At 45.3% G+C, this 20,599-nt stretch overlaps 1 protein-coding gene across 12 annotated transcripts in view; it reads right to left on the bottom strand.

Annotated features, from left to right (window-relative positions):
* Nucleotides 1-612: 612 nt before the first annotated feature.
* LOC119718632 (uncharacterized) overlaps nt 613-20,599 on the bottom strand; it is a 145,485-nt gene continuing 125,498 nt past the window's right edge. For 9 of the 12 annotated variants that reach the window (XM_072024335.1, XM_072024341.1, XM_072024346.1 and 6 more), the window contains 5 exons: nt 20,121-20,249; nt 11,863-12,402; nt 6,964-7,199; nt 6,740-6,844; nt 613-1,035 (listed from right to left, as the gene is read on the bottom strand). The gene's annotated coding sequence lies outside the window, so the exon portion shown is untranslated. The other 3 variants (XM_072024339.1, XM_072024342.1, XM_072024343.1) reach the window with 3 other exon arrangements.

Genomic DNA, 20,599 nt, shown 5'->3' with positions numbered 1-20,599 from the left:
TAGACAATCATGACAATTGTATTGGGGTGGGAGGGGGCGTTTGCCTAAATCATGAAGTGGACCAAGCTGGGCGGAAGATGAGTAGAAGGGAGAGTACAGATTGCAACCCAAATGGTCATTAAAGGGGTTCAAAGCTCCTACAACTGATCAGGCAGGAGGCCCAGCCGACAGAGATCCTGGCTGCTAAATGAAAGGGGGATGGAAATTGGATAATCTGCACCAGCTGCTTGTATTTTTACAAGCTCATTCACTTCAGAAGAAATCCTCGCAGGCTGGACGGTGGCCAGCTCCTGCTACTGAAGGGAGCATCTGGAGGCAGTCCCAGCAGGACGCAGACGGAGGACCTTCCCTGTTTTCTTATCACTGTTGTGAAACAAACTGTCGCTAAAAGGGAAGCAAGGCGGGCGACTTCTGATGCTTAGGAAAACAAAATGCCTGAGACGTGAGCAGTGATTCCTGCAGTAAATTATCACCTCTGAAAGGCTTTCTCATGCTGTCTGCAGGTCTGCCTCCTGCACAGCATGCTGCAGTTGAGAAGGACCTTGTATCTGTTTACAAAGTTTGCTAAATAAATTAAAAGACAAAACAAAACAAAAAACACCTGGACTGCTGTTTTGGATGGAAAAAGGGCTGCGTTTTTTCTTTCTGCAATTTAATCCATTTCGGTTTTAGGTTTTAATAACAAACAAATCTATATGTTCACTACCGATTACTGCCCATTTAAAGATACTCAGGCTGCCCTGCTTGTTAAAAACTCTTTCCCAAGGAAGAGAGCCCCACGGAAGGCCATGGATTTGGTCTTTTCCAGGCCTCCAGAATCCATTCCTTCTCCACGTGCTCTTGGAGATGGGGATCATCAGGTCTGCATCAGACTGCTCAGATCAGCCTGAAACACTCTGGGCTGAATTTTGTTGGGTTCAGACAATCTAAGAGTAGGAAAACTTTCATAACTCTTCAGTGCTTGCTTCTTTCTCCATTTCAGCCCCATTCCCACGGCTTTGCCACTCTTGTTAGCTGCTGGAGCAGTCTGGCTTTCTGCAAAGACAGAGGAAGGGCATTAAGAGCTTTACTTTGTGTCCTCTCCTGGGAGCTCTTCCTGCCTGCTGAGCACCAGGCCAGGTTTTTCCCTGAACTGCCTCTCACAGTTTACGTGCGTACAGAGCAGCATCTCCTGCTCTTGATGTCCCCAGCTGATTGTTTCTTCTTTCCTGCCCTGCCCTTTCTTTTCACACCTGCAAATCTTCCTGTTATTGTTTCACTTTTATTTATTTATTTATTTATTATTTTTTTTTCCTCAAGCTGACCCAGTTTCCAATTTCTCTGAGCAACTTATCTGCATTGGGAAGGTCTGCTCCAAAACACCTAATACAATTCACTTGTGGTATTACCAAACCTCTTTAAGTGCTTTTCCCCTAAGGTTATTATTTTTGTTTCATGAAAACTTATCAGGCATACTTTAAGGCCACTGTCTTATGTTATGTTCCCTCCTCCCTCTTTTCTTCACAGTGTTTATCATTTCATGGCCATTTCTGAGCCCTCTTTAATAAATTCCCTTGTTTGCAGCTGCTTGATATAGAGTGCAACACCTGGCACCCAGAATTGTCTTCAATTCCTGAGGACAGAGAGTGGAGCTTTTAAATGAGAACAGAGGACAGCAAATTACCAACAGCAACATATGAACTGCAAATAATGAATAATGAAAAGCAAATATTTGGTGAGGCACGCATGCACACGCGCGCACACACACTCACCACAATTCATGAATGAATAAAAGCAAACAGCCACTCCCGAAATACCTCAGCAAACAAAACCAGTTGACATAAATATTTGCAAATAGCACATCAGAGGCTGAGCCAGAGGGGTTTGCAAACATGGCCTGAAAACATGCAGACAGCCCTGCCCTACATGTAGCTTTACACCTGGCACTCCTGTCTTCTCACCAGTTACATCCCTCCCCTCCTCTCCTGGAAAGCCATTGCCAGTCTTTGTTCTTCTTTGCTTGACTCCCCAAGGAAGAAATTCCCAGTCCATAATGCCAAACTTCATGAAAAGCAGGAGGCAGAGGGATGAGATTATCAAGAGCATCAGTGGGAAAGCACAAGGCTGATCAGGCAAGACCTCATGAGGCTGAGGATTGGTGCACTGGAATGGACATTCTTCCAGTAAAAAGTGCAAATTGAGATTGTCATAATTGAACTTTTATTGCCAAAATGCCCATTTTCATTGACCCAAATGGCAGCAACCAAGATGCCATCCAGGTACTGCTTTGTCAGCAGCAATGGCTTCCCATCAGCTGGTGCTTTTTGGCCACCCAGGCCTCATGTTACTAACATGTTACTGCCTTGCAGGGCTGCCTTAACTAAAAGAACCCAAGGTACCCTGACTGTTGAATGTGTAAAGATCAATTCTTAGGGGTTTCTTTCGGCATTTGACTTTCAGCCCAGTACAGTCCCTGGGAAAGTGTTGTTCGAAGTGACATTTTTGGGCCAGTGCCCACACAGATTACCAAAGCTGGCAGAGATTCTCTGGCCCTCTCCCACCTGCCTGCATTTTATGTCCCATATTTACAAGGTCTATGCACAGCTCTCACGTGCCAATTGGGCTAGTTTCAGAACATCTCTGTTTGTCAACATCAGTCCCACTGGAATACCAGTTCACAAAGATGGGAAGAACCATGGGGAGATGTTGCTTGTCCAAAGCTGTGCCCCACTCCATGGCTGAAAGTGGCATTGCAAGCCCAGGGACACATTTCTGCAGGCAGGCTGCCTGCTTCTGCAGCAGCATCCTGCCTTCTGCTTTGGGTCCAGATTCCGGATGCACTGCGATGCGACTCAGGATGCACCGCTGTTTGGGCAGAGAATCTGCTTTTTCTGTCTCACACTTTGCAGATGGTAATTAATAAAGCTGTTGCTATTATGATTTGTTCTGAAAATGAGAAAGTTCAGATAAACAGAGGTGTGGTGTCTCAATTTTCTTGATACTATTTTTGAATGTGTGTTTGCACTGACTAAACTGTGCAGAGTTGAAGCTGTGTGAGGAGCACAAGAGACATACAAAGCAGAGAATGAGCACAGATCACAGCAGAGGATGTTATTTGTGATTTCTTCCATCTTGCAGTGACCCTGTGATCAGCTTGTCAATGCTCTTCACTAAAAAAATCTGCTAGCTTTCTGTGGGTGGCAGTCAAGTAACAATTTTCGTTTCTCTCCTCCTTCCTTACCCAAATAAAATATTTTTTGGGAACACGCCTGAGTTTCAGAAGTCTAAAATTGTCTCAAAATTCCACATTTCACAATGTGATTTGTGTCTCACTTTTATCTCACTTTATAGGGTCTTCATTTTAATATTATTATTTTATAGAGCAGTGATAGAGTGGCAGAACGTGTATGGCTGTCAATGTCATACAGAATAACTGAGTAAAATCTGTTAAGTTCTATGTGATTTTATCTGTTTTTATTTTTAAAGCCATTGAGAACCCTCTGCTTTTTCCCAGAGGAAGGTGTCTCCTGGTCACTGGGACGAGTCAGGCTGAAAGGCACAAAGTAGTCTTTGGTGTCATCATTCAGGCTCAGCTCCTCTCCCTCCAGCATCTAATAACATCTCTTTCATCCTTCCCTACAAGCCCTTTCATTTTGCTCATTAACTTAGCAGCTTTGGGCTGTCCCATTCTCATTTTAATGAGATCTTTCTTTATACTGGTAGATAAACCTGTGTACATCATTAGGTTCATGAGAGCTTGGTCCAAAGCCCCTGATGAGGACTGATTCCAAATGATGCTCTGTGCCCCAGGAAAGCAATATCACTCAATGTGATCAACACTTGGCTTGAAACAACATCAACATCTCTCTGCCCTTCATTTATGAGTTTGTGCCAAAGCATTCAGCAGGCTATTTCCAGGTCTACAGTTAAGGGCAGACCCTTTTAGGATTTACACTACTTTTAGGATTTACATTATTTCACCCTGGCCTTTGCTTTGAGCACAACAGCCCACCAGACATAAACACTGGTCCTGCATAAAGTCCCGATGGCTGGCATCGTGATTTGCTGTTTACTCACCATGTCCTCCGAAGGCTGTGAGTGGCAGCTCCATCATAAGGAGAGCCACGAGGTGGCAAGTCGCCAGTTTAACTCTGGAAAAACTGGACCTTTCTGAACAAATTCCTCCAGCTGCCTCCCACTGGAAATGAAAGCCATCCCAGTGCCTGTGGTGTGTATGAAGGGACCGTCCTGGGGTGCTTGTGATGCCGGTGGGGAGCAGGATCTCAGGAGATGGGAGAAACCCAGCACAGGATGTAGAAAACTTGATGTAGGGCTGGCATCTCTTGGGGTACCTGGCCCCTAACCTTTGCCCAGGCTCTGTGAGGCAGCGACACAGCACTACAAACCTCAATTACAAGCCAGGATTAAAAGGCTTTTTAAAAGGCTTTACAAAAATTGTGATACCACTTCAAGGTAAACCTTTTTAAAAACAAACAAACAAAAAACCCACCAGATCTATGGAATTTATTGGTGTTCCTCTACGGAGACTGATAGTTATTTGATTAATCATATAGAAATAAATATAAATTTAAATAAATTTATTAATAGACAATTATTTAATTTTATTTATAGAAATTAATATTTGTCTGACATGATTTACGTCTTGCAAACTCAGTCTGACTCACACCTTTCAAAAAAATAGTTTTCTATATATATCCTGAATGTACCCAAAGACATTTGTTTCTTGAGTTCCTTTTCACAGGGGTTTGGCACCAGGCTGGTGACTTGCTGTTTCAAGTAAAACTGATTATACATATCGGAATGAAACACAATCTCACTGCAACCTTCGTTATTAAATATTTGGTATTAAACATAATGACCTTGTTGATTCCTGACTTTGTATGGCATTTAGGGATGGAGTCCCCAAACCTTTGGGGCTTTGCTCTTCTGTACTGGGAAGGCCTTAGCAGTTACTACTTGCTGTGATGAATACAGATGAGAAGGCAGCATCAGTACTTCACACGTTACCTTTTCAGGAACAAGTAATTTCCAACTTTCCTGCCTTCTAACAACTCTAGCGATTTTCTCATTGTTAAGCACACCAGATTATGACACCGGTTTAATGTGTTACACTGGTGATAATAATAAGCAGCACGGTGCATCATTAGGTCTTAAAATATTCACTCAAAAGAGGGTAAAACACTCAATTTTACAGAAAACCAAGGCATAGAATAATGACAGGCTTGTGATGATGCTTCAGAGCAGCTGCATAATGTGGAGCAAAAACCCAAATTTCAGGGTCAGCTGTCACATTAATTGGTCTCTCTTTGGCAGGGTTAACATGGTCATGGTCTCATTGCACTGGCCATTGCATAAATCCATTGTCAGACATAGTCCCAGATCCACAGTGTCTGTTTGTGCAGGTTGAAATAAGAGGGGGGCATGTGGTGACAGAACATGAGGGGCAATAGCATTGCACAGCTCCCTGGACAGGTGCTTATATCTTACTTGTCTTTTAACATGGACATTTCACCCCATCCCTGCTACCGATGCCCACCTATCCTATCACAGTCAGCATTTCTAGAGAGCCTCTGTGACTTTTTGAAGGGCAGCTTTGCAGACTGTTTTCATGCACACACACACACACGCCAACAAAACAAAGAAAAAAACCTGCATTTCCTTCTCATGCACACCTGCCTCATGTAGGAAAGTAAAAAGATCCTTCAAGGAAAAGGGAAAAGTTCACACTGTTCTGCAAAGAGAAGCTTCAGTTGGGCAATTCCCAAAGGATGGCTGTCCCCTGGTGATAACCCTGGGGTACCGTACTAAGGCACTCTCAGGTGCACTGTGCTCCCCATGGCTCATTTGGATGCCTCTGATTGCTGCATGGGTGCTTTGGGTCCCGTTGTGAAACACACAGTCCTCACAAGCAATGAGACATCACTCCTGGTCCTGGTCCCCACTCCCAGGCACAGCCACATGGAGCTCTGCATCTCCCCACCATTGGGGTGTTTCTCTTCTGGGCAGCAGGAACAGCAGCACGCTCTGTCACCCTTTTGTGGCATTAGCTACAAAAACACCCAGGGCAGCGAAATGGACAGACACTAGTATTGTAGATTGTTTTGGGGGCAAATACCCATGTTCCTACAGTGTTTTACATGTTAGGTAAATCAAAACTGGCCAAGGATGCTTCCTGCTACATTGCTGCCAGCTGGCCATGTATATACCCTTATTCCAAGCACTTGCTTCTAGGCAAAAGGGCTTCAGCAGCTGTAATGGAGGAGACCAAATGTTGCAGAACTGGGGTAAAATTTCTCTGTGCAACAAGACCCCATCAGGCACACAGATCACTTACTCATCACATTCATTAGCCTCAGCTGGGAGATGAGTGACATTTGTTCTTACCTCAGGAAGAATTTTACCAAAGAAAGGCCAGAGAAATTATGACATATTTCTGGAGTGAATCAATCACTTTAATTAGACCATCCAACATACCTGGAAAAAATCCCAGAGATGTTTTCAAGCACAAAACCCTTTGTTCATTGCGGGACCCAAATGGCTCATTTTTTTTTTCGCCATCTGCACTCTCAGTCTGTTGGAAGCCACCACCTCTCTTTGCACCTTAGCCTCACTGACACCATCACACTCACACCTATGACAACAGTGTTTGTACAAATAATTTCTCTTGTTCTGTTCCAATCTTGTCTATCTTTATACTTTCCTTTGTTCTCCCAGCTAGAGAGAGCAAGCAGGATCTTACCTCGTATGCATCCATCTGCTCCAAATACTGTTCCTTCCCTTGTGCTTGCTGCCTGCATCGCAGCCATCTCCATAGTAACTTGGGAAAATGTCTTCTCTCCAGGATCTGGACAGAAGAAACCATGAGTGCCACTGGAAGACCCAGCAGACAGCAACAAAGACTAAGCATGCCTTCTCCATCTCAGGAAACACATGGGGAAACCAGTTATTTTAAACCTGACCCACCTGATGTGGAACAATGCTCTTTCCTAATGGCTGGCACTCTACTCCCTCATTGCTCAGGTTTCTTTGTCTTTCTCTGCTGCTCTGGGTGAGGCATTTCGTGTCCTGGCCTCCAGCTTCATTTGCAGACCTTGTAGCAGCACCCAGCCCAGCCTAGGGGGGGGGTCTGGGTGGGGAAAATCTGTTTTCATCCCGGTTAAATATCGATGCAGCCCTCTGAGCCCATCATTAGATGCTTCCTGTAGAGTCAATATAAGCCGTGGAGACTGGGTGCAATTAATTTCAATTAAGGTGATTGGCTACATTTGATCTGATGAGTCACTGTCCAAAATCTCCTATTTTTTCTCCACAGGAATAAGGGGAAAAAAAGGGCACCCTGGGTGACTCTGTGTTAAAGCTTCCCGTTGACTTTTTTCTCTTTGACTATGGTTTATAGCCATACAAAAAATGACTCTTTCATCTAACTAAGGGTTTAGTTAACATATCTCAATAGTTCTCTGCTGGAAGGACAGGTGCATGAATTCATTTTAAATTAGAAGTTGGAAAGAGGTGAAAATCACATAAAAAATAAATAGGCTGGAACAGGGAAGTGCAGAAACAAAGGGAGAAAATGCAATGGCATTCGGCTTGTATAATGCAAATGGGTGTGTTTGCAGAATAAGCACCACAAGAAAACAGTTTGATCATCTTTAAATCTAAAGGTGAGACTGCGTGGCAGGGTAGAGGTGGCAGATGGCAACAGGCAGTGTTCATCACAGCCTGATCAGTCCCAGCACAGCGTAAATAGCCCGGAGACAGCAGGGCTCGTGCTGGGAAGCCCTGCTCTCGACTGCCTTGGCAGGAGACTTGGGCAAAGTGGTGAGGATTTCCAGACCAGCAGCACCCACAGCACAGAAATGGGGAGAAGTGAGAGAAAGACATGGATGCATCTGGCTTGTTGAGCACACAGACTGAGCTGGGCTGAGGGAGGGGGGATCCATTGGCAGAAGAAAGGGTTTTCTTTGTGCTGATACACAGGACATGGACAGAAAAAAACACACTCTTTTACCAAGAGCAAGGTAATGAGCAGAACCATTTTCCCATGATGTATAGCTGTGGCTGGAGGTCTGTTTGTTTGCCATTTCTCTAAGAAGGAGGAGGAAAACAAACACCGGGGTGGACTTCCCAGCAGTACGGCGCCGCAGGCTGTGGGACTCATTTTGGAGAGAAGGGCAGGTTATTCCATCACCTGCAACACTGCAGCCCAAACGTCAGCAGGATTAGCCTCCCCAGGCCCTTAGGGAAGGACTGGACCATTTTGTGGAGCTTTTCTGCCTCCCTCCTATGAAGCCATGGCTGTGGTTGTTATTTTCCCTTGCAGATGTCTCCAGCAGATTTTTTTTTTGTTGTTGCCCATGAAGCAATTCATGTGAGCAAGCTAGCTGTGCAGGGTGGAAATTTATTTTACACTTAAACAGCTAATGTTTTGTCTGTACACATTTCCATGGGGACAGGCAATAAAGCATCTGGGACAGCCCCTAAATAATGGCAAGATTGCTGCTGGGTACCCAGGGATTTCACCGAACAGATGTGGCAGGAGAAGAACAATTTGTAAATGGGTTGATAGTAATTAGTGTCTGGTTTTTCCACATGATAGTCCAGGCTGATGGTGGGCAGCAAGTTCAGGTGAGCAGCAAGGGAACAAAAACAGCTTCTGCCATTGCTCTTTCAGGCTAGAGGAGCTGAGCTAGCAAGGTTATTAGGTAAAGTTATAGAGAATTTTTTGGTCATTCTCTCTGATTATTTTTGCAGTTTTTAGGCAGGGCTTGTGACTCTGCACCCACTCTGTTTAGGGCCAGTCCCTGCAATGGTGGCATCAAACCCTGCGACTGAGTGGGGTTCTGCATTCAGAGCAGCACAGCAAAGTCCCTGAGCTGTACGGGCTTATATCACGGTCCTTTGCCCAAGGACCTGGACAGGAAGGCAGGAGGCAGAGATGTGGCTTTCCCTTTGTCTTTCCAGAAAGGTTTTGGTTGGGTTTTGGCCACCAATACTGCTCTGCTGGATGGTTTGGACACCACCTTTAGTAGCAGTCCCATAGCTGCTCTCATGTTGTGACCGCAGATTTGTACCGTGTCTACTCCACCATCATCCTACAAGGACACAATTAAAGACTCATCCCCAGTGCTGCTCCTTGGCCTGTTTTTGTGTGGCCGGGCCATCCATTTTGCTATTTTCATGACTCCAGCAATGCCTAGGACTGATTTGGTCCCTCTCATCCTTGCAAGCTGACCCAGGAGGCACAGTGCTCACACACCAGTCTGTCACTGGTGATCGGTGTCACTGGCACAAGTGACACCTGTCCAGACAGGGCCCTGTCCTTTCCTTTCCTCCCATTCCCAACCCCAAGAGCAGACCAGGCCCTCTTCCTTCTGTCTCCTGGTGGGTTTTGGAGAATGGCTACTCCTGCCTCAGTACCCTTAAATCAGGGTGGTTGACAGAGAAGTTGCTCAAAGTCTTGGGAATCCCACCAGGACTGAAAAAGAAGTTCCCCAGGGTAATGTCTACAGCTTGTCCTGCCAGAACGGGTGTCCCACGTGCTGTGCTTGCACAGAAAGGGCAAAAAAATCAGTGCCCTGGGAGGAACGTGTGGTGCGTGGGGCTTACAGGGACTGTGAGGGCAGGAGCCCAAGGACCTGGGTACAACTGTTCCCCACCTGCCTTCAGATCTGTGCTGGGAGCGCAGGGAGTGAGGAAGAGTAATGATTTCCTGGGAAATGGAATAAAAATCCTGCAAGGTAATATAAACCCAGCATGAGTAATTGAGTCATGTTTGGCAAAGATTGAGTCTGCTGTAAAAAAATCTGTCACGCTATTTTTGTAAATAAGGGTTTCTGCCTTCTCCCACCTCATGGACATGGTCCATGAGGCTGTGCTGGTCTCACCCTCACACCAGCAAGATGCTGGGGTCCCGTCCATGCAAGCTGCGTTGTGGACATCTGTCCTCCTCCTTCCCCCATGACACCACTCTTCTGCAATGGGGGATGCCTTTTACTTCACCAGGGAACGTAAACACCTCTGTTTAAAAGCCAGGGATAGCTGAAGACTTATTTTCTTCATTTAATTCATGTGTACATGATTCCATAAAGTGGGATGGAAATTAATTTACTTTCAAGTCCCCACACCGGAGGGAAAAAAAGAAAAAATCAGCCAGACTATTTCGTTTTGGTAAAATAAAAATGTTTGATTCCAATTTTAGGTTTTTGCTTTTTGTAGATTATCTGAAATAAAATAAATAATGCAAAAACTAATTTGGAAAAAGAAAACAAAATGTTCCCTTCTGAGAAAACCAAAATATTTTGAATTTGTTCAGTTTTTCTTCTGAGTTAAAAGCTGAACAGTCTTCCGCAAATTATTTGGCTTTCAGTACGGATCGTTTGCAGGCAGGAACAGGGTCTTCAGCAAATTTCTGTCAAGTGCTCTTAGGAATTTCTCTGTAATATTGCTCATGAATTGACCATTCTGAAATATTCAAGACATCTCTGATGAAAATACGAGAGGCTGTGATTTGGCAGCTTGAAACTCAGCTCAGGAACCTTATTTCCAGATGAAAATTTTCTTAGTGATGAAAAAAATAAAAATAAAAATCCAAACTACTAATTTGTTCTCATCCTCCCCACTCTTCACAGGGAAGGTATCAGAAAAACAACACCCTGCAGAGCCCCAGGCGGTCTGGTGCTGAGCGCAGCACAGCCAGCCTTTTAGTCCAGAGGCAAACAGGGAGTTTGCACCCCAAAGGCTGCAGACAGGGACTGCCTGGAGAAGCACGAGAGAGGGTGGTTATCTGCTCAGAACCGTGGTTCCTCTGAAGGAGGCCAGTGGCTCACACCCAAGGTGGTCGTGGACGTTGCTGCTGTCTGCACCAAAAGCCCAGCTCTGAGATGTGGGGTGTGGTGCAGCAAGTCAGGTCCCTCAGATCTGCTGTGGTCCTCGTGGAGTCTCTCGCTGCCCCTCGAAGCGCAGAGCACACCTAAGAGGAGCCAAACGCATGCAGGACCTGGGCAAGAGGCAGAAGCTCTCCTGCTGGCCTCACCTGATGTGAGAGCAGTGCCAAGGCTCTGCTGGAGCCATTCCCCTCCCACAGCTTCTCTGCTCCTTACGCAGAGCTTCACCTACTTCATCTGAAAAGATACTGCACAGCTGAAGACGTGGAAGATGGGATCAGTATGGTGTTTTCTCTCACAAGGAACTCCAGCTTCTGTTTTTGATGATGACTCTATACAAAAGTGCCTTTGACTTGGTTAGGAGCTACCAGACACAGCTTTACTCCTTTTCTGGTCAAACATTGGGAATTTACAGCCATGCTGGGCTACAGATAGAGGCAAAGTTAAGGAGACGAGGCCAGGTGATGTTGATCTCCTGTTCTCCTCTGCACAGGAACAACCCACCCACAGGCTGGTTTCTTTGGTCCCCACCTCAACCTGCTGCCCTCAGACTGGGAGAGCAGGGTGCTAATGCTCAGCATCACAGCCACTTGGGCAAAGGGTGAAATGCTCTGAAAATGGACAACTTTTGGGGGATTAGAATATGATTTGCAAGGTGCAAGGAGTGAAATCCTTCTCCATGCCAGAAAATGCTTTATCTTTTCTTCAGATTTACTTTGCTGTGGGGCAGCAAGGTACCTTAACTCTTACCCTGTGCCCACCACACAGTTACAGCCTCCTCTTCTCACCTCCTCCAGTGTGGGGTTGTGTTGTTCCTCCCCCCATTACCAGTCCCTTTCCTCATGATATGCATTTCTCCTTGATTTATTTCCTTTTCTTCCCTCTCCTTGCTGCAGCACCATTCCTTCCCTTTCTGCCCCATGCTGTCTGGCACAGAGGGTCTGTTTGCCCACTCCCAAAACGAAGTGTGAGCACTTACCCCTGGTGGCATCTCAGAGCAGCGTGAGAAGGATGGTCTTTGTCCTGGCACCAGAGTTGGCTCTTCAGTGGAGATGGGACAGTACGGATCTGATTTGGCACCGCGAGCTGTGCTTGTGCCACAGGTGCTGAAGTCAGCAACCCTTAGAGGGTCCGGGGCTTGGAAGGTCCTCACAATGCCAGGAGCACCCAGGCACTGGGCTATACGCAGACATTATGGTTTGCTAAATCCTGTTATTTTTCCTCTTTCTGGCTCTTTCCTCACCCACTCAAGCACCGTGAGATCAGCCGGCAGCACTGGCAGGGCATGGTTGGACCGGGTGGGGATGCTCCTGTATGAGGGACACTCTGAGATCCACGCAGGGAGCACCTCTGGGTGCTGCCTCCCAGGAACCAGCCACAGCAATAATCAGCAATTAGCACAGCAGAATGAGAGGCATGGAGCTGCTCAGGACTGTGTGTATTGCTTGAGAGCTGAAGGCGTTGCTCGTCCAGACAATGAGCAGATCATCACACATGAAGAATCGGATTATCTAACCAACTGGAAAAACAGAAAAGAGATTAGACTTAATAGCTCAAAAGGCAAAGTCCTGCCCTTTGGGATAACAGGAGGAGCTTTTTCTCTGAACTGACGATTCACCAATTAGACATAATGAAAGAGGGAAAAGGTCAGCATCAGCACGTGTTGGTTAGCACTAGTGTAACTACGGATTGATGGAGGGATGGAGCTCTAAAAGCAGTTACTGTAATTTGGGGATGCTTCAGAAGTACTGTCAGCAAAGTTAAAGAAGTAGTAGTCTACTATACGAAATACCAGTAAGAATTTGATTGAACTGTTGCATATGGGTTTAGTAAAAAAAATAGTTTTAAATTGCATCAGGAAAGAGGAAGGCTGTTGAATCAGGCTGTTTGGGGGAGTGGAGTACCTGTCTTAGAAAAACAAACTTTGAAAGCTTTGCTTTGTCAGTATAGCAAAATGACTTTGAGAAGTTGGGTGATGATTCTTTATAAATACATCTGGGGGATAATATCAAATGTGGAAAAGCTATTAAGGGATAACATGGAAATAGATCAAATAGATATAAACCAGTCATGAGTACACTGAAACTGGAAATTAGAAGATTTCTAACTATCCAAAGAGTGAAATTCTCAAATGCTTTCCAAAATCCATTTGTCTGTATGGAGATGAGGAGGGGGAGGCAGGAAGGAGGGAACATAAATTATATGAAGATGGAGCTCTAGATGAAAAGGAGCTGTTTGATAGAGTAGAAATTATTCCAGGGCTGGAAGCTAAAGGCCCTGGGCATGTGATTTATTGCTATTACACTGGATGGAGATTTGATCACTGCGTGCCAAGTGCATTTGCCTGTGCTATATTTATATCACATTAATCCCAGATTTCAGTCTTCTGCTGGTCACTTGCATGGTCTAGGAATCCTTGTTTACTCCTCAATTTGCCACTTGACTTCTGGCCCTGTTTTAGCCTTCCTCTGAATCACTGCAAGTGCTGTCCACAAAGGGTGGGTTCAGAGCAGGGTGCTCCTCTGGTTGACGGTGGTAGGAAAGCTTTCCACTTGATAGGCAGGATTACAGTGGTCTTCATCTCTGAGATTAGGAAAGAGTTCCTCTGTCAAGAGCTGGGATTGTCAGGTTATTTAATTTAATTTAATTTAATTTAATTAATGAAATGGTCAATTTCTTAATATCACTTCTGAGAAATTAATCTCACTGAATTCCCTGCTATTTCAGGAATCCAGGAGGCTGGTGATGGCTTGGTCTCTGCTGGGAAGTTTGACAGGGATGCGTTTGCTTTCTCACACTGCATTTGTAATCTGCAGGGCATCGAAATGAGATGTTTTGTGGGCTGTGGTGAGAGCTAGCATTTGAAGAGGTGTTCTAGAGACCCTTCTTGGTTAAGTTTTTGTTGCAAGACTGCCTGTGCTTGTCCATTATTTTTTCTGGTTTTCTGAAGTTCAGCTGTTGATCTTGAGTTCCCCTTTGCAATCAGGCTTAGAGAATCCCAGCAGCAAACCTCCCTTATTTCCAGAACGACTTATCTTCCTGCTCAGAAGTGGGTCCTGTTCTTCGCTGACCACTTGTCCCACCTTCCATTGTCTTCCCCACCATGGCTGTGTGTACCAAAGCTTCTGTGTGACTCTTTTTCTCACCTGAACTTTGCATTTTCTTTTTCCTTCCTGGTATTCACACGTTGGGTGCTGTATGAGGTCTGGGAATCAAAGGCTTCAGAGGAGCGTGATACACATGGATTCCCTCACTCCATGCCAGATGAGGTGTTGTTTCAAGTGTCCTGGCCAGTTCAGACCCACCTGGGACCTTTCCCATGTAATGCAGACTGGTTCATCCATCCTGTATCTGTTACAACCATTTTTTTTTTTTTTTTCTGAGCGTAGCAGAACACTAAAAATAAACCCATGGCTCTCAGGCGGATTTCAACTGCTCCCATTTTCCAGTGGGAATCTGCTTGTTTTGCACACTAGTATCAGTAATGAGCGGAGCAAATTTATAGCAAAGAAAACTTCCCAGCTCTCTAAATTATTATTGTAATGATATATTGTAAACCTGCACTACCAAACAATTGGCTTAGTTGTTTTACATTTATGGCAAAGATGATTTAGATCTCAGGTGGGAAATAAAATGCGAAGAAGTGAAGTTTATTATAGAAAAATACATTAAGAAACCATCTTTCAGGCAGAGTAGTGGGGGAGGAGAATGTGTACTGGTGATGGCTGTTTCAAGTGTCTTGAAATATGAGTTATCATTTCACCAGTTTAGCTGAGTATGCCTGTCAGATATCTGCGAGGCTGAATGCTGACCTCTAAAGCTGAACTTGCTCTGGAAGTATGTTAGATGTCTGTCATTCCCATGAGCTGCCAAGATCTATCTGGGAATTCATTGTATACAGTCTGCATTGTACGAGGCCTTGCCAGACTCAAAATCAATACTTTGCGTGTGGTCAAACAGCGCTGACAAGGTTTGGTGTGGGAGACACAAAGTTTATTATTTGAACAGCTAGAAAATAATTCTCTTTCAGTATAAAATTATGAAAAAAAAAAGAAAAAAGATCCCCAGCAAAATTCAATAGCAAATTTTGAATTTTTGATGTAAATCTAAATCTTTTTTGTCCAGTGTATTTCTCATCTGAGATGCTATCACCAGAGTGTGCCTCAGGCTGTTGGTCTTACGGTCGTGGAGATTTTGGCACTGGTGAGGAGCTGCAGTCCCTCGCAGCACTGACTTGGTCACCAGGCGGCAGGAGGAGCTGCGACCACAGCAGAGCATGGGGACATGAAGAAGCTGCTACAGCTCTGGAGGCAATATCACAGCAATATTTCAGCTGTGGGGAGCTCAGCAAGAACATACTGTTTCCATGGAGCATATGCACATTTTACACACACAAAAAATTGGTTTAGACAAAACCCCAAGTTTCTTTCAAAACACATTTGAGGCAGAATTTTTAACCAGCATTTTCTGTATCATCACATCATCTGAGACTGCAGTGCCTTCCCTTTTTCCAGTGTCTACATTTCCATCTCTTTGTCTGCCTGCTGAGCCTACAGCCATTTTCTGCTTGTAGTGGATTCTGCTTTTTGCAGAGGACATAAAACACTGTGCTCTCATTCTCTCTATTCTCTTTCTTCAATACTCAGCCCTTCTTATTTATTTATTTATTTAGTTTACAGTAAAGAGAAAAATACAAGTGGAGAGTACTGATTTTGCTTTTTTATGTATGAGAAATAAAGTAGGAAAGCAGTAGCAGACAGGTACAGAACTTGTATCCATTTAAGTGACACTAAACCTGCTCTTTCAAAGCATAACTACTATTGTCTATTAAAGTCACTTATGAACATTAGTAACACCACTCAAGAGCAGTTTGCTTCATAATTTAGCCCCACTCCTCTGTGACAGAAGAAGCAAATAGAAAAATGAAAACTGGTTGTGCACTATAAAACTCAATTGATGGAGACGTTGTTCTTGGAAGGTCTGACTACAAGATGGGTGGGTAATTGGTACTAGTGCACAACTTAAAAATGGGGGCAATGCCTGGCCGTGTTAATACATCTGCATTAAACCACTAATGTAGCTGTTGCTATGCCTACAATGGGTGCACCTGCGCTGGCAGCGATGCAGAGCTGGTGGTTATGGCTCTACCCTGGGTGTAGATGGCTCACACTCCTCTGGCTGGGCAAATGCCGCAGCCCCTGGAACCAGGGGGAGCTCAGAGACACCCAAGAGCTCCCTGCTCAGCTCTCCTGTGAGGACTTTGTCTCCTTAGCAGTTTCCTCCCTTGTCCTACTCCTTGGCTTGGGACATTCCCACCGTCAGAGCTGTCCCACTGACCTTCCAGAGCAGCTTGCTTGCTGTCCCGTGGTGAGGGGACTGCTCTCCTCACAGGCACCTCATGGGTTTTGTGGGAATTTTTGCCCACAGTGACGTCTGACGTCTGTAAAGTGCATTACTGTTTATCTACATCCTTTTCTCCTTAGTCACACCTAGAACTCCTTGTAGAGCTTGATATGTTGGCAGCTGCCAACTTTGTTCTGCAACTGCCATGGTGAATCAGTCCTCACAGACATATTTTTTCTTATCAGCTGCCTTTCTAGATATATATTATAGTAAATTAGTTTAGAGACTTATCTCCTTCTGGGGAAAGGCATGGCTGCTGGACACCCAACTGTGCATCCAGTGAGGATGGGGCAGGACCTGACTGCATGCTTTCCTGTCTCAGCACAGGAAAGACTTTTAAAAGATGCTTACTAAGAGCATGAGACAGCAGAAAAAAAAAAAAATATCAGAAAAAGCCAACAAACGTCTTGCAAGAGCAGCTTCCTCCCTGATAATCTGAGCCACCAAGTGAAACTGGATGTGTAAAGTGGCTCACGCGCTGATTTCCATATTTCTTTAAACTGGAGAAATGCCACAGGCCTGGTGAAAGGCTGGGCCTTTGTGGACAGTCAAAAAATTCAGGTGGACAGTATTTGAGCTGGCGTCAGGACTGCCATCATACACATGGGTTTTCATGAATGTGAATACACTTACAAAGATGACAGGAAAAAGCCTGGAAAATAAATAGTGGGAGATCACAGAACAGAATCATAGAATGATTCAGGTTGGAAAAGCCCTCTGAGATCATCTAGTCTATCCTTTAACCGAGTATGGACATGTCCACCAATACGTCATGCTACGAAATTCTACATCTATATGTTTCTTGAAGACCTCCACAGATGACAACCCCACTACTTCCCTGGGCAGCCTGTTCCAATGCTGCACAACCCTGTCAGTAAAGAAATTTCTCCTAATATTCAACCCAAACCTCCCCCTGGCACAATGTGAGGCTATTTCCCCTTGTCTTATCACTTGGTGCTTGGGAGAAGAGCCTGATCCTCACCTCACTACAGCCTTCTTTAAGGTAATTGTAAAGTGCAATAAGGTCTCCCCTGAGCCTCCTTTTCTCCAGACTAAACACCCCCAGCTCCCTCAGCTGCTCCTCATAAGACTTGTGTCCCAGACCCTTTGCCAGCTTCGCAGCCCTTCTCTGCATATGAAATCAGAGACAAATCTAGAACAAAGAAAATAAACATCTGCCTGTTCTGCATGGGGTAAATAGAGTAGCAGAGTACCAAGAGAAGACACATATGCCCCCTTCATGAGCAAGTTCCATCTTAAAACTTGCCTTCTTTTTTTTTTTTCTTGCTTTTTTATTTTTCTTCTTTCTACTCATTGCTATCTGTGAGGCTGTGCCAGAGCCTCATTACTCCAGCTGTTAGGAGCATTCTTCCAATCTCCAGCCTAAATTTATGTCTGGTCAGTTTATAGACACATATCCTTGTGATAATATTGCTTTTAGCTTAAATGGCTCTCTTCCTCCTTGGAGTTTCTGCCAGTGAATTTATAGAGAGCAATATCCTTGCTAGGAGGGCTAGATTAGGAAAAAAAAAAAAAAAAGGAAAAAAAGGAAAAAAAAATGGAAAAAAAAAGAACACCTTCTCACCTCAAACTCTTTATGTTTTTTCACATATAACATATTTTTTCTCCATTGCTCATCATTCAAGGAATGCCCTCTTCAATTTGAGCCTTTCCTCATGACCACGAGTGAGCAGCAAGGGCACAACAAGAAGCAGATGGAGAGAGAGAGGCTGCTGCTTCCCTGCTGGAAATACTCTCCTGATTCATTTTGGACTGCATTTAAATGTTGGTTATGTGCATGACACCTTCATCCTGTGATCAGACTGCATCAAGATCCATTTCATCAGTCGCTGCTGGCTGATGAGCACCGGGAGAGCGGCGTGCAGCCATCCCCGGATCCCCATGGCTGGTGTCTGTGGCAGCCCAGCCACCCCAAAAGGCATTTGGTGTCCTTCAGGGTGCCACTGGGGACAAGCAGGGCCACTGAGCCTCTGCTTTATGAATCTATGGAACAACAGTGGGGCCTGACCTTTAATTCTTGCAGGGGGAAAAGATTTTTCCATGGGAAGCCTGAAGAGTACATCACAGGCTGGCAGTAATGCCATGGCCCCTTGTGCCCTTTATCATTGTCTCCTCATGTATTCTCCATTTGTTTTTTCTCATTTGAGTTCTCTTTCCGGAGCTCACTGCTTCACATTCCTTTTCATTGAATTTTCTCTTACTCAGTTTGCAACATTTCTCTTATTTATTGAGGTTAGTTTTGAACTCCAGCCCTGCTCTTCAAAGTGTTTGCTCCTTACAGCAAAAGTTCACCCACAAATTTGTAAGTGCATTTCCTAGTCCATCATCCGTGCCATTAATAAAAACGCCGAACAGAACCTGACCCCTGCAGGGCTCCACGTGCAGTGCCAAGCCAGCTCGGCAGCACACCTGCAATGACTGCTCTTTGAGCGCTGTTTTGAAGCGTTGCTTCTGTCTGTTTGTCTCCTCTGCCCAGAGCTTCTCCCTTTTTGTTTAGTTTCATTGTCAGGGCATGTTCCCCTCTGGCCTTTGTATTTATAGGCAGCCTTTATTGAGCGCTCTCCCTGAGCAGATGTGCAGGCAGCCACAGGAAATCTGTGCAACACGGTGTTCAAATAGGCAGCTTAATAAATCACAGGTGCCGTGAAACGATCTGTCTCCGAAGAGCTGATGCAGAAGGAGTCACAGCCACATCAATGGGATGAGGAGCATATGCCGAGCTGTCTCACATCTTGCCAATGCTACACTGACTGTCTGGTGGCACTGGGACTGAAATCACCTTCATGGGGGCATGGGCAAATGGGTATGGGGCCTGTCCTGACATCACAGCCAAGGTTTTTGCTTTTTCTCCCCACGTTCTCTGCAGAGATCTGCATTGCCCAGCGATGCACCACAGCTCAACACTGAGCTCCCAGCTGAACGCCCAGACCCACGGATGCTCAGGATCAGAAAATCTATTCCTGCCTGCTTTGAACTTCTAGCTTGGCTCAGCTTTGACCCTTTGTCATGCAGACAACCAAAAGTTTGCATATCCCACCTTAAAAATCTCAGTGTCTGAGCTGAACAAGCCTAATGGATTGTCTGTATTGAGCAATCCCATGTTACATCAGCTCCCATCACCAGTGGTGTCCACAAAGCCCCCACACCACCCCTCTGCCCAGGCTGCTGCCTTGCATCTCGCAGACCCCTGGGGCTGCCCTCTGCTGTGTGCTCACCGTGCTGAGATTGATCCACAACAGTCTTTGTTCGAGGGCTGTGTCACATAGATCAGTGACAGCGTGCACAATGTGTGGGTGTTTGCTTTGTCAGTAATACTTCATCATCTTTTAATTCATTAAATATGTTTGTCATTCATCTCTATTAGAGGTTGACACTGCTGCTGTTTGCTCTGCCCTGTGTCAGTGTGCTTGTAAATTTATACAATAACCAAGAGAAAATCACATTTGTCTTCTTTTGGATTTAGAAAATGTACTTGATGAGCTTTTCTCCATGTGTTCCCACATCTCACAGCCTTCCACCCCCCGACCACCCGTTCACCCTGCTCAGCTCCCAGCCCATCCATGCACTTCCCATTCTTGCTCCAATACATCCATCACACATCCCAGCCCCATCCAGTACGTGTTCCAGTCCTGGGATCCTTCAGCCCCAGACCCTTTTATTTTCCATATGCATGTTCTCCTTTGCTCATGCCACGGTTTACTCCCCCAGAATCAACATCTGTGGGTGAGTGTGCATGTGCCTGTGCATGTATGTGTGCAGGGATTATACTCTCTGGTTGCCCCTGGCTCTTCCTGCCCATCCTTGATATCCCACCTGCAGTGCTGGGTCCAGTTTGAGGCTCCCCAATGCAAGGAACGTGCGGAGATGCTGGATTGAGTCCAGAGGAGGTATCGAGGTGGTCAGGAGCTGCAGGATGGGAGACGCAGAGGGACTCCTATCAGCCTGGAGATGAGAAGGTGAAGAGATTTTATCGGTGTCTTCACTCCTCTGATTTGAGGGTGTAGAGACAGAGGCACACAGGGATGGGGCAAAGAACTGAGCACAAGCTGGGTGTGAAATTCCAGCCAAATACAGGAAGGAAATTTCCCACAGTGAGGGTGGGCAAATGCTCAGAGACACAGAGAGGTTGTACAATCTCCATCTCCAGAGATATCTGAAACTTTGCTGGATGAAGCTTGACTAACCTGCTCTAGATACGCTCTTTGCAGGGATTTAGACCAGAAACATCCTGAAGTCCCTTCCAATAAAATTTGATCAGATTATTTCTTATTTTTCTGTCTCTAACCCCTCTT

Source organism: Anas platyrhynchos, chromosome 16 (assembly GCF_047663525.1).
Source record: "Anas platyrhynchos isolate ZD024472 breed Pekin duck chromosome 16, IASCAAS_PekinDuck_T2T, whole genome shotgun sequence".
NCBI classification, from domain to species: domain Eukaryota; kingdom Metazoa; phylum Chordata; class Aves; order Anseriformes; family Anatidae; genus Anas; species Anas platyrhynchos.
This window is presented reverse-complemented; position numbering and strand designations above follow the sequence as displayed.